The following is a 14,824-nucleotide window of genomic DNA, read 5'->3' on the forward strand; positions in this document are numbered from 1 at the left end:
ATAGCAGAGACGAGGCTGCACAGGCAACAGGAGCTTAACAGGGTGAGAACTTGCATTTTATTTTGTGTGCAGTGGAGAGCCCCTGGATGGTTTGATACGGGAAAGTGATGTAGTCTGAATTACGTTTTGAAAGTTCACGGATGTTACGGGCTGTGTAGTACTAGAGAGGTGACAGCCTGTTACAACAATACAAGGTTGAGATGATGGTGGCCGGGACTGGGACTGTGGCAGAGGGAATACAACTGAGTGTCGAACAGAGCAGTTTGGAGCATATGATTTGAAGTCCGATCTGCATTTACAGCTTCACCGCCTAAACCTCTTCACTTCTCGAAGATTTAGTGTCCTCATCTGTGAAATGGAAATGATATGTGTCTGTGCCTTAGGGTCACTTTGGGATTGAGTGAGGTAATTTATATGAAACACCTGACCCTATATGAGACCCATAAGAAGCATTTGATTAAACGGCGTCTGTTACTATCATCAATACTATAAATAAATAAATAAATAAATAAATAAATAAATAAGAGTGCTTCTTCTTCCTTCTTTCTCCTCCACTCCCCAAGACCTAATGTGGCTTGTGTGAGCTGCTGTTAACCCATGAATACTGAGCCCTTGTTTGGTTTTCTTGAAGACACAAGTATTTGGGGGCACTTTCCCTCAAAGGTGAGGCATTCCATTACCTTCAGATACTTCACAGTAGATGTCTGTGTCTGGCTTATGATTAATTTATATAATGAAGTGGCAGTGATGGCTGATCTCTAACATTCTCTCTTTCTACCTGATGACTCATCGCTTAAATATCCTTTTTTCTCCGACCTCCTTCCACAAGGCCCTAAATGAACAGCAACCTATACTCTTTCCTAACTGCAAACATAACCTGCTGAGCATAGTCAGATTGCTTTGATAATTGCTTCTTTCCATGAAATGCGTCTCTGAGTTTTTCTTCCTTCAGAAAAATCGGCTTGCATTTTTCAAAGAAAGTTCTCATTTTATTACTTCCTGATGAGAAGAACTCTTCCAAAGTCCCTTATTCCCATGATGGTTTTATTTTCTCTCTTTGGTCTCTGATATTTGTCCATCTTTGTGCATTATCCTCATTTAAGACTAAAATTCATAAGCTGTTTACTGCTTCCTCGACATCCTTGATGGCAAATGAAATGGAATGAGATGTTGTTTCCTTCTTTGAAGGGATTGTTTTCCCCTCTCCACCTTTGTCTCGTAAGTGATTAGAGCTTACTCATTCTTCAAGGCTAAACTCAAAAAGTGATTCCTCTGAAGCCTCTTTACCACCAATTCCAGCAGAGTCAGTTGCTCTTATTGTCCTACAAAGACTTTAAAGCAATTGTCACACTGCGTGAGAATTATTCATTTACATATTTATCCCCCCTCCCAAAATACAGTATTCAACAGCAAGGAGCATGTTTCATCCATCTTTGCAACCCCAACCACCCTGACACACCTAACACAATATCATGGTGGCTGTCCAGTGCGTTGATGAACGACTGGAAGGAGCGGACGATCAAGTCATTGTATTACATACTGGATCATTTCCTTAATCTTCTCTATAATATTTGCTTTAGAAAATGTTAAAACCATTTATAAGTCTTCTTGTTAAAAATTCAAAATATCAGGAAGAAAGATAAAACACCCATAAACCCTAAAACCTAAAACACCCTGCAATATGCACAATTTTGGCAACTATCTTTCTGTACATGGCTCTATGCTGACATAAACACTTAAATGTACATTTACACAATTAAAGTGATTTTATATATATTTTTAATGTTGAGAAAACCTTTAACTCTATAGAGTTTTTGCATTTCGTTTCCCCCTAGAAACTGGTTAAAAGCTTGGTGTGAACCTCTCTGTCTCTTTCTCTATATTCATACAATAATGTAACATATATACATATGCAAACAAACGTATAGGAGCACTATTTTACTCTATACCACATCTGGTTTTTCTCACTTAGAAACACTTCACAGAAATTTTTCCACATCATCTGGTATGGACCTGACACACTTTTTAAAGTAGATATGTAAAATGTGATGGTTTGAACGAAAGACAACTTGTTAAACCATTCTTTTACTGAGGACATTCAAGTTGATTCCAGTTTTTTGGCCACTACAAACAATGTTACAATTAATCTGAATGTGTGTGTGTGTGTGTGTGTGTAATTTATTTTGTTTATATTCATCATTATATATTTGCGCTTCTATTTCTATGGAATAGGGCATGAGAAGTGGAATTGATTAATTAAATTTTGTGTGAACTCTTAATTTTAGCAGATGCTACCAGACTGAATTCCAAATGCCTTTACTATTTCACATATCCCTCAGCAAATGTATGAGATAACATATTACCCTCTACCACCCCCCACCAATATGTGATAACATTTAATGGTCCTAAAGTGACATTCCTTTGTTATTTTAATTTCAGTATCCCTGTTAGTGAGGTTAGTGAGTGACTGCACTTGTTCATTGGCAAAGTGAATTTCTTCCTCTGTGAACCTTTCTTATACTTTTGAACCATTTTCAAGTCAGGTGTTTGGGTTTTTTTATTAATGTATAGGAAATTTTTGTTTTACATTAATAACATACATATGTTAGAGATGAACCTTTTATCTGTAATAGGTACTACAAATACATTTTTCTCTGTTATTTATCTTCTGATTTTTACCTTTACTTAGGCCATATGATTTTATTTTAAGTACTCAATTATGCCAATCCTTCCTCTATAGTGTCTAGGTTTCCAGTTTGAATAGAAAGTTTTCTTGACTCTTAGATTATACATAAGTTTTCAAAATATCTATATTAATTTTATTTTAACATCTTCATCTTTAAACCATGCAGAATATTATTTATTTGTGTGTGATAGAGGAGTACGAACTTATTTTATCCTTTCTTTTTCTTATTTTTTATTAAAATTCCAGTTAATTGACATACAGTATAATATTAATTTCAGGTGTACAATATAGTGATCCATCACTTCCGTAAATCACCTGGTGCTCATCACAAGTGCCCTCCTTAATCCCCATCACCTATTTCAAGCATCCTCAACCCACCTCCCTTCTGATAACCATCACTTTGCTCTCTATAGTTAGTGTTTGTGTCTTGGTTTGCCTCTTTTTTTTTTCTCTTTGATCATTTGTTACGTTTGATAAATAAATTCCACATATGAGTAAAGTTATATGGTATTTGTCTTTCTTTTACTGACTTATTTCGCTTAGCAAAATACTTTTACTGACTTATTTTGCTTGGCAAAATACATTTACTGACTTATTTTGCTTAGCAAAATACATTCTGGCTCCATCTATGTCATTGCAAATGGCAAGATTTTATTCTTTTTGATGGCTGAGTATATCCCATCATATATGAATCTATATACATATATATATGTAATCTTCTTTATCCATTCATCAGCTGATTGACACTTGGGCTGTTTCCATAATTTGACTATTGTAGACAATGATGCTATAAACATTGAGGTGCATGTATCCCTTTTTTAATTTTTTAATTGTTAATTTTTATTTTTTTTAAGTCTATTTATTTTGAGAGAGAGAAAAAGGCCATGAATGGAGGAGGGGCAGGGAGAGAGAGAAGAGAGAATCCAAGCTCCAACCTGTCAGAGTAGAGTCTGACGTGGGGTTCAATCTCACCACCCTGGGATCATGAACTAAGCTGAAATTAAGAGTTGGACGCTTAATGAGCTGAGCCACCCAGGCGCCCCAATTTTTAAAATTATTTATTTATTTTGATTTTTGAGAGAAAGAGCATGAGCAGGGGAGGGGGAAGAGGGAGAGAGAAAATCTCAAGCAGGCTCCATGCACAACACGGAGCCCAATGTAGGGCTCAATTCCACTAGGATCATGACCCGAGCCAAAATCAAGAGTTGGATGCTCAACTGACTGGCGCCCCTGCATGTATCCCTTTAGGAATTAGTCTTTTTGTATTCTGTGGGTAAGTACCTAGTAGTACGATTGCTGGATCGTAGGGTATTTCTACTTTTAACTATTTGAGGAAACTCCATACTGTTTTCCACAGTGGCGGCACCAGTTTGCACTCCCACCAATAGTGCAAGGGGGTTCCCCTTTCTCTGCATCCTCACCAACACCTGTTGTTCCTTATGTTATTGATTTTAGCCATTCTGACAGGTGCGAGGTGGTATCTCATGGTTTTGATTTGTATTTCCCTGATGATGAGCGATGTTGAGTATCTTTTCGTGTGTCTGTTGGCCATCCAGATGTCTTTGTTGAAAAAGTGTCTATTCATGTGTTCTGCCCATTTTTTATTTGGATGGTTTGTGTTTTGGGTGTTGAGTTGTATAAATTCATTATATATTTTGGATACTAACCCTTTATAAGATACGTCAGATATCTTTTCCCATTCCATGGGTTGCCTTTTAGTTTTGTTGATTGCTTCCTTTGCTGTGCAGAAGACTTTTATTTTGAGGTAGTCCCAATAGTTTATTTTTGCTTTTGTGTCCCTTTCCTCAGGAGACATATCTACAAAGAAGTTCCTATGGCTGATGTCAAAGAAGTTACTGTCTGTGTTCTTTTCTAGAATTGTTATGGTTTCAGGTCTCATATTTAGGTTTTTGATCCATTTTTATAACATTAAATTTTTTTAACGTTTATTCACTTTTGAGATACAGAGAGAGACAGCACGAACTGTCTCCAGGGGCAGAAAGAAAGAGAGACACTGAATCCGAAGCAGTCTCTGGGCTTCGATCTGTCAGCACAGAGCCTGTATGATCATGACCTAAGCCGAAGTCAGACACTTAACTGACTGAGCCACCCAGGCACCCCAGTTTTAATCCATTTTGAATTTATTTTTGTGTATGGTGTAACAAAGTGGTCCGTTTTCATTCTTTTTCATGTTGCTGTCCAGTTTTCCCAACATCATTTGTTGAGAAGAAGTTCTTTTTCCTATTTAATATTCTTTCCCGATTTGTCAAAGATAAATTGACCATATAATTATGGGTTCATTTCTGGCTTTTTATTCTGTTCCATTGATCTATGTGTCTATTTTTCTGCCACTACCATACAGTTTTGATTAGTACAGCTTTGTAATATAACTTGAAGTCCAGAATTGTGATGCCTCCAGCTTTGTTTTTAATTTCCAAGGTTTCTTTGGCTATTTGGGGTCTTTTGTGGTTCCATCTGTATTTTAGGATTATTTGTTCTAGCTCGGTGAAAACTGTTGTCTATATTTTGATAGGGATTGCATTAAATGTGTAGATTACTTTAGGTAGACATTTTAATAATATTTCTCCTTCCAGTCCATGAGCATGGGATGCCTTTCCATTTCTTTGTCTCATCTTCAATCTCTTTCATCAGTGTATTATAGTTTTCATAGTACAGGTCTTTCACCTCTTTTATCTTTGGTTAGGTTTATTCCTAGGTATCTTATGGGTTTTGGTGTAATTATAAATTTAATTGTTTCCTTAATTTCTCTTTCTGCTGCTTCATTATTGATATACAAAAATACAACAGATTTCTGTACATTGATTTTTTTATCTTATGATTTTACTGAATTTGTTTATTCTTTCTAGCAGTTTTTTGATGAATTCTTTTGGATTTTCTACATAAAGTATCATGCCACCTGCAAATAGTGAAAGTTTGACTTCTTCCTTGACAATTTGGATGCCCTTTATTTCTTTTTCTTTTCTGAATGCTGTGGCTATGCTTTCCAGTACTATGTTGAGTAACAGTGATGAGAGTGGACATCCCTGTCTTGGTTCTGACCAAAGAGGAAAAGCTCTCACTTTCTCCCCATTTAGGATGATATGAGCTGTGGTTTTTTCATATATGACTTTTATTATGTTGAGGTATGTTCCCCCTCGAATCTGCTTTGTTGAGGGATTTATCATGAAATGGATGTTGTGATTTGTCAATGGTCAGATGGCTCCTATCCTTTCTCTTATTGATGTGATGTATCATGTTGATTGATTTGCAAATATTGAACCATTCCTGCAACCCAGGAGTAAGTTGCACTTGATAGTGATGAATGATTTTTTTAATGTATTGTTGGATTTGGTTTGCTAGTATTTTATTGAGAATGTTTGCATCCATGTTCATCAGAGATATTGGCCTGTCATCCTCTTTTTTAGTGGTGTCTTTACCTGGTTTTGCTATCAGGGTAATTCTGGGCTCATAGAAGAATTTGGAAGTTTTCCTTCCTTTTCTATTTTTTGGAATAGTTTGAGAAGAATAGGTATTAACTCTTCTTTAAATGTTTGGTAGAGTTTGCCTGTGAACCCATCTGGCCCTGGACTTTTATTTGGTGGATGTTGATTCAATCTCCTTGCTGGTTATCAGTCTATTGAAACTTTCTGTTTGTTCCTATTTCTGTTTTGGTACTTTATATGTTTCTAGGAATTTATCCATGTCTTCAAGGTTGTTCAATTTGTTGGCATATTGCTTTTCACAATATTCTCTTATAATCCTTTGTATTTCTGTGGTGTTGGTTGTTATTTCTCCTCTCTCTTTTGTGATTTTATTTATTTGAGTCCTTTCTCTTTTCTTTTTATTATGTCTGGCTAGAGGTTTAACAATTTTACTAATTTTTTTGAAATAACAAGCTGCTGGTATGTTGATCTATTCTATTGGTTTTTTCATTTCTATATCATTTATTTCTGCTCTAATATTATTTTCCTTCTGCTGGCTTTAGGCTTCAATTGTTGTTCTTTTTCTAGCTCCTTTAGCTGTAAGGCTAAGATGTTTATTTGACATTTTTCTTGCTTCTTCAGGTCGTCCTGTGTTGCTACCTATTCCCTCTTAGGACTGCTTTTTCTGTATCCCAAAGTTGTTGGACTATCGTGTTTTCATTTTCATTTGTCTCCATGTATTTTTTTTAGTTCTTTTTTGATTTTCTGGTTGACCCAGTCATTGTTTAGTAGCATGTCATTTAACCTACATATATTTATGGTCTTCCAGATTTTTTTCTTGTGGTTGAATTCTAGTTTCATAGTGTTGTGGTCAGAAAAGGTGCATGCTATGACTTAAATCTTTTTATATTCATTTTGTGACACAATATGTGATCTATTCTGGAGAATGTTTCATGTTCACTTGAAAAGAATGTGTATTCTGCTGTTTTAGGATGGAATATTATGAATATATCTGTTAAGTCTACCTGGTCCAGTGTATCATTCAAAGCCATTGTTTCCTGGAGCACCTGGGTGGCTCAGTTGGTTAAGTGTCTGACTCTTGATCTTGGCTCAGGTCATGATCTCATGTTCATAAGATCGAGACCCAAGTTGGGCTCAGCACTGGGTATGGAGCCTGCTTAAGATTCTCTCTCTCCTTCTCCCTTTTCCCCTCCCCAGCAAGTGCTCTCTCTCTCTCTCTTTCTCTCTCTCTCTCTCAAAAAAGGAAATAAACAATCCAAACTCAACAAGTCCATTGTTTCCTTATTTATTTTCTTTTTAGATGATTTGTTTATTGTTGTAAGTGGAGTGTTAAAGTCTCCCACTATTATTGTATTATTGTCATTGAGCTCCTTTATGTTTATTAATTATTTAAAATTTTAAAAAATATTTATTTATTTTTGAGAGACAGAGACAGAACATGAGTGGGGAGGGGCAGAGAGAAGGAAACACTGAATCTGAAGCAGGCTCCAGGCTCTGAGCTGTCAGCACAGAGACTGACACAGGGCTCAAACCCAGGAACCATGAGATTATGACCTGAGCCAAAGCTGGACACTTAACTGACTGAGCCACCCAGGTGCCCTTGTTATTAATTATTTATATATTCGGGGTGCTATCTTATTGGGTACATACATATTTACAATTGTTGTATCTTTCTGTTGGATTGTCCCCTTTATTATTATATAGTGCCCTTCTTTGCCTCTTGTTACAGTGTTTGTTTTAACGTCTAGTTTGTCCAATAGAAGTATTGCTACTCAGGCTTTCTTTTGATATCCATTTGCATGATAAATGTTTCTCCGTTCTCCTCACTTTCAATTTGCAGGTGTCTTTAGGTCTAAAATGAGTCTCTGATAGGCAGTATATAGATGGGTCCTGTTTTTTTATACATTCTGACACCCTATGTCTTTTGATGAGAGCATTAAGTCTTTTTACATTCAAAGTAATTATTGATAGATAGGTATTTATTGCCAACTTATTACTTGTTTTGTGGTTGTTTCTGGAGATTTTCTCTGATCCTTTCTTGTCTTTCTTTTATGCTTTCCTATTTTCTTTAGTGCTATATTTGGAATTCCTTCTCTTTATTTGCATATTTATCAGTGGTTTTCTATATATGGTTACCTTTTGGTTTATATGTAACCTCTTCTGCAAATAGCAGTCTATATTAAGTTGATGATTGTTCAAGTTTGAACTCATTCTTTTCTCCTCTCTTCCTCACTTTTTAGATATATGTTATTACATTTTATATTCTGTTTTGTGAGTTCCTTGACTGATTTTTACAGAAATATTTATTTTTTTACTGCTTTTTTGTTTCCTGCCTTTACACTATCAGTTTTGGTTTCTCCTTCTCACTCAAAGAGCCCCTTTAATATTTCTTGCAGGGCTGGTTTAGTGGTCATGAATTCCTTGAGGTTTTCTTGGTCTGGACAACTCTTTATTTCTTCTTCTATTCTGATTTATAGCTTTACTGGATAGAGTATTCTTGGCTTCAGATTTTTCTCATTCAGCACTTTGAATATATCATGCCACTCCCTTCTGGCTTGCCAAGTTTCTGTGGAGAGATCTGTAGCTAGCCTTATGGGTTTTCCCTTGTAAATTAATGACTTAGTTTATCTTTCTGCTTTTAAAATTTTTTTCTTTATCATTATATTTTACACATTTAATTACAGTATGTCTTGCTGTTGGTCTGCTTTTGTTGATTTTGACAGGAGTTCTCTGTGCCTCCTGGATCTGGATGTCTGTTTCCTTCCCCAGATTATGGAAGTTTTCAGCTGTTATTTCTTCAAATAAATTTTCTGCCCTCTTTTCTCTCTCTCCTTCTTCTATGACTCCTATAATACAACTGTTATTATATTAGATGGAGTCACTGAGTTCCCTAAGTCTAATCTGGTTTTGCATAATTCTTCTATCTCTATTTTGTTCAGCTTCATCACTTTCCATTACTTTGTCTTCTAGGCATTAATTCATTCCTCTGCTTCTTCCAACCTACCATTTATTGTATCAAGTGTGTTTCTAGTCCCATTTATTGCACTCTTCGTTTCTGATAGTTTCTTTTTTTTAACTCTTTTATCTCTCTGGTAAGGGTCTCACTGATAGCGTCTATGGTTTTCTCAAGCCTTGTGATCATTGGTTTAAATTCTCCATCAGGCATGTTACTTCTATCTGTTTCACTTAGATCTCTGCCATGGCCTTACCCTGTTCTTTCACTTGGGATAAATTCTTCTGTTTTAGCATTTTGTCTAAGTCTCTGCCTTCTTCTTTGTGTTAGGAAAGCCACTTATGTCTCCTGCTCTTGAAAGTAAGGGCCTTATGAAGAAAAGGTCATGTAGTGCCCAGGGCCTGGAGCTTCAGGAAGTGTCTCAGGTGTGTGCTGCATGCCCTTTGCTATTGTGTCCTGGCCAGTCATATGCAGAGGCTCTCCTTGCTTGCTGTAGGCAGTGTTTGGTCACTGACCTGAATGTAGCAAGTTTTAATTAGGTGTGCTCTGGTCTGCTTGTGAAATGAAACTTGTCCCCACCTCCACTAGAACTGAGGCACTGCAAAATTCTGGCTGGGAGAGGTGTTGTGGGCAGGAGTTTGCACTGGTCTTCTGGGAGAGGGGCCTGCTGTGCTGGGACTGAGGCAAGTGTGACTGAGAAGGGCAGTTCTTCCAGAGCACAGGGAGTGGTGCTTTGGTGTTAGTAAGTTAGGATGCCAGTGTCAATGCCGTGCTGCTTCCTACAGGTGGCTCTGTGTTTATGCTGAGAGGTGGGGGAGGGAAATGATGCTGGCCAGCTCCTCTGTTCTCAAAGAGGTGCTCCATGAATGTTTCAGAGGCACACTCTGAAAATAGTGAATAATCTCCCCATTGAGTGCCCCAGGCACTCTACAGATGCTGTCTCCACACTGTATGCACCTTGCTTCTTTGACTGCCTTCTCTCCAGGAGCAGCTCAGTCCTCTCTGGGCTCTATCTAAGCCATGCCCACTGATGTATAAAACTCCAAGCTTTAAGCCCTGCTGGTTGCAAGAACTCATAAAATTCAGCCCCCTTGTTTTCCAAGCCAGTGGCTTTAGGGAAATGTCTTCCTAGTGCATTCTCCTGTGTGCTCCTCTCTCTTTTCCTTCTCCATGACCATGGCTCCCTCACTCCATAGCAACTGGGATCCGTTTCTCCCCTAAACCATGTCTCCAGACTTCCTACCTTCTTTATAGTGGTTCCTGCTCTTCCTTTAGTTGTGGAGTTTGTTCTGTTGGTCTTCAGATCTATTTCTGGGGTATTTAGGATGATTTGATAGTCATCTGTTGTGTTTGTGGGACAAGGTGAGCCTAGGGTCCTCCTACTCCATTGCAATCTTCCTCTATTTTATCCTTTCTAATAAATGTAATTAGTAAATGTATACTATATTACTAAGAAAATAAAAAAGAGAGTAAACCGCCCCTTTATTTTGGGTTCAAATCCAGCTCTGAAACTTACTAGCTGTTGCCTTGAGAAAGCCACTTAATTTATATGAACTTCTCTTTCCACCTTTATAAAAAAGAGATAATAATGTCAGCATCACAAGAGTTTTGTTAGAATTAAGTAAGATAACGTGTATCGAACACATGGACCAGCATATAGTCAGAGGTCAACAAATGATAGCGATGATGGCTATTATTTATGTTTCTCTGAAATGCTTTTGCCTTGAGCACATTTAGGAATGCTGATAAGCCCAACCATGTTGTGCATCATGGCTCACTTTGATCTTGTATCTTTAGCAGTCTTTTTACTCTACAATGCTCCTAAAGTTAAAGAAAAATACTATTTTAGGAATTTGACCTCAAAGATATTATCAAGTAGATAGAATGATACTGAGGTGAACATCAGAGGACAGACTAAAGTGGCCTAGATCCACTTCTTACAGAAATACTGCCTTTTGTAGAGCAAGATCTGCTAGAAGTTCCTGCTTCTGGAAAATATGACAAAGATATTAATAAATGTGATGACTTGGGGAGCAAACGTGTTCGAGACTCTGAATCTCCAGAGTATTTGAGGGAAATGCTTTGCTGTATATGGCCTAGAGGAATTAACCCAAAGGATGCCAACTTGGGTTCCACTCATGCTCCAAATTCCATCACTGACAGAATTGGGATTTGTAGTCAATGCTAAGTGCCCTGAGAGATCATTTCTTATTTCTCAGGAAGGAGAAATAACTTTCCAAAGCAGTTACTTTAGATGACCAACATTTACCACTGATCACAATCTATGCCAGTAACTTTGCCTAAGGGATTTCCATATATCAATTTGTTTAATCTACACTATAGCTTGAGACAAAAGTATTATTAATACTATTTGATAGATGAGGAAATTAAGGTGCCAAGAAGTTAAATAACTTTTCCACAGTTGTACAGCTGATAAATGGCAGATCTGGAATTTGAACCTAGGCAATATGGCTCCAGAGTCCATGTTCTTAATTACTACTCTATGGTGGTTATTGTATAATACTCTCTTGGAAACTAAGCAGCCACCATAATTACCTTCTGTAGGCTAAATAGATGAAGGCAGTATTTTAACTGTTTCCTTACTTGTTAATTTAGACCAGGAGTTTTAATAGTTTTTAAATTCTTTGAATATTTAAAAATAACCACTGAAAAATTGATAAAATAAAATAAATATAAAATAATAAAATAAAGTGAATGAAATATATATCAGACTAGGATATGCTAAGACATTTGAATGGGATTGTGTTCTACCCTAAGAATTCAGATAGACTTTAGTATGTTTATTTTATATTAAAGTCAAATTTTCAAATCAGTGGTGAAACAATGATCTGTTTAGTAAACTGTGGTGGTATAATTGGTTTTCTATATGATGGTAAACATCTGATAATAATCTCACAACATGTAGAAAACATTCCAGGTGGATTAAATATCAAAACGTGAAAATTCAAAACCATGAAAGTACTGGAAGAAGATCTAGGATATGAGCATTATAACTTTTGACATCCCTGAGAATGACAAACAACTCAGGAGTCATAAAGAAAAGGTCTGATAGGTTTATCTTCATAAAGCACGCACGTGCGCGCACACACACACACACACATGTAGATTGCCAACTACCATAAATAAAGTTTGATAAACAAAGATAGGTTATACATTTAGTACAAATAAAAATTATTTTCAATAATATTCAATGGAATATATTCAATGAATATATTCATCTGCTTGGGCTGCCATAACACAATACCACAGACCAGATGCCTTAAGCAACATAATTCATTTTCTCACAATTCTGGAGCCCGGAAGTCTGAGATCAGGGTTCCAGCATGGTTGAACTCTGGTGAGAGCTTTCTTCCTAACTTGTAGATGGCCACTTTCTCACTGTGGCCTCATATGGCAGAGAGAGGGTAAGCTCTCCGGTGTCTCTTCTTATAACAACACCAATCCTAATGGATCGTGGTCCTACTCTTATAACCACATTTAACCTTAATTACTTCTTTAAAGACCCTATCTCCAAACACAGCCACACTTGGAGTTAGGGCTACAACATATGAATTTGGGAGGGAAACAAACATTCAGTGAATATCAAAACACATATGTATATTTCTACAAATCACTATGAAACCAGAAACAAGCTAATGAATAATCAGGCAGAGGTTGTAAAGGGATAATTCATGGAAAAAAACATGCAAATGACTAGTAAACACATAAAAAAGTCACTTAATCTCATTTATATTCTAGAAAATGCAAATTCTTCTCATTCATATTGACAAATATATAAGTTATTCTTACACACACTCACAAAATGATATTAATGGTAAGTGATTCCCTTGGTTTGCTTGGTGCCAGATGCTATGCTAAGCACTTTACCAGAATTTTTTTTATGTCATCCTCAAACATGAAGATATGCATCCAACCTGTGGATGGGGAACCTAAGACCCAGTGAGGTGAGGTCAGATACTTTGTTCAAGGTCACAATTTTACTAACGGTAAAACTGGGCCAGAACCTAGATCTAGATCCCTCATTTCTGTGTCACCTCATCAATGACAGTAACAGCAAACACTCTTACTAGGTAGCATGTATTTAATTTTATAGTATCTTAATGTAGCTATTATATGATTATTATCTCCACTTTTCAGATGAGAAAATAGAGGCAGAGAGAGTAAATGACTAACAATCAGTGGAGTCAGAATTCAAACCCTGAAGGCTGACTCTGACACCCTCGCCCTAGACTCTAGGCTCTAATGCTAAAAAGCTAACACACTGCTTAGGAAGGTTTAGAGTCTGAAATAGAAATTTGCCTTTGACCTTGTAATGGTTTTATGTTTATTTATTTTTGAGAGAGAGAGAGGGCACGAGTGGGGGAGGGGCAGAGGGCAGAGAGAGGGCCATACAGAATCGGAGGCAGGCTCCAGGCTCTGAGCTGTCAGCACAGAGCGTGACGTGGGACTCGAACCTAAGAACTGCAAGATCATGATCTGAGTCAAAGTCGGATGCTTAACCGACTGAGCCACCCAGGCGCCCCTGCCTTTGACCCTTTTAACAAACTATATTTCTTTCAGACGTATCCACAGTCAGCCATGTTAGTTTGCACTGTCACACCTTAGGATGCGTTATCATTGGAGGAAAAACAATGGTTCTCATTGACAGGATTAAAACTATAGGGAAATGTCAAAAGTTGTTAATAACGGGAAACTGATTTTCTTTTCCAATGGGTAAAGGAGGGGAAAGTGAAATTTCATAATTTTCATTTAGACTGCAGTGCATTCTCAATGACCTCCCTGCAACTTTCTGCATTAGCTCAGTGTTAGTAAATACTATGCCAGCGATTGAACAGCATACGTATGGTTTTTATATGGAGAGCGACAAATATTTCTCACCTACATATGACACAGAGGTGGCAAAAATACCCCTGTAGTCTTTGTGCTCTCTAATCAGTTCCGAACAAAGTTAATTTGAGACATTTTGGAATGAGAGGCTGGGGTTTTGCCAAATAGCAATCATAACAAGCATTACCCTTTTGCTGCTGACAGGAAGGTTTAAAAATCCCATCATGTCCCAGTTTCTCAGCAGTTGATAAAGGTTAATAAAACAGGATTTGGGGAAAGCAGTGTTTCTACATTTGTTACGTTCTTAAAGGACAATTCTTGTTAGTGCCCCATGGCTCAGTCCCTGAACTTTTCTCACATTCCAACTGGAGCCTGTCCCTTTTCTCTGCTTTACATGGGCCATTAAACCATGGACAGAGCTCTCTGACAGCCAAGGAGAAGGAACTGCCCTATAAAAAACAAAACAAAACAAAACAAAACAACCCCTGATCTGGTGACAGTAAATAGGAGGAGGAGAAAAGATTTGAACCAAAGTCTCATAGGAAGTCTCATCTGGTTTCACAAATGCCAAGGAATTTCCTCTAGGATGGGACGGCACCGTATCTCCTTTAACAGGGTCAATATGGGGGTGCCAGGGTGGCTCAGTTGGTTAAGCCTCCAACTTTGGCTCAGGTTATGATCTCACAGCTTGTGAGTTCAAGCCCTGCGTCGAGCTCTGCGCGGACAGCTCGGAGCCTGGAACCTGCTTCGGATTCTGTGTCTCCCTCTCTCTCTGCCCCTCCCCCACTTGCACTCTATCTCTCTCTCAAAAAATAAAAGTGTTAAAAAATTAAAAAAAAAACAGGGTCAATATGTTTCATGCTCCTATTCCTTAGCAATTGATACTTAAATGTA

This window comes from Panthera uncia, chromosome X (genome assembly GCF_023721935.1).
Source record: "Panthera uncia isolate 11264 chromosome X, Puncia_PCG_1.0, whole genome shotgun sequence".
Lineage (NCBI taxonomy): Eukaryota > Metazoa > Chordata > Mammalia > Carnivora > Felidae > Panthera > Panthera uncia.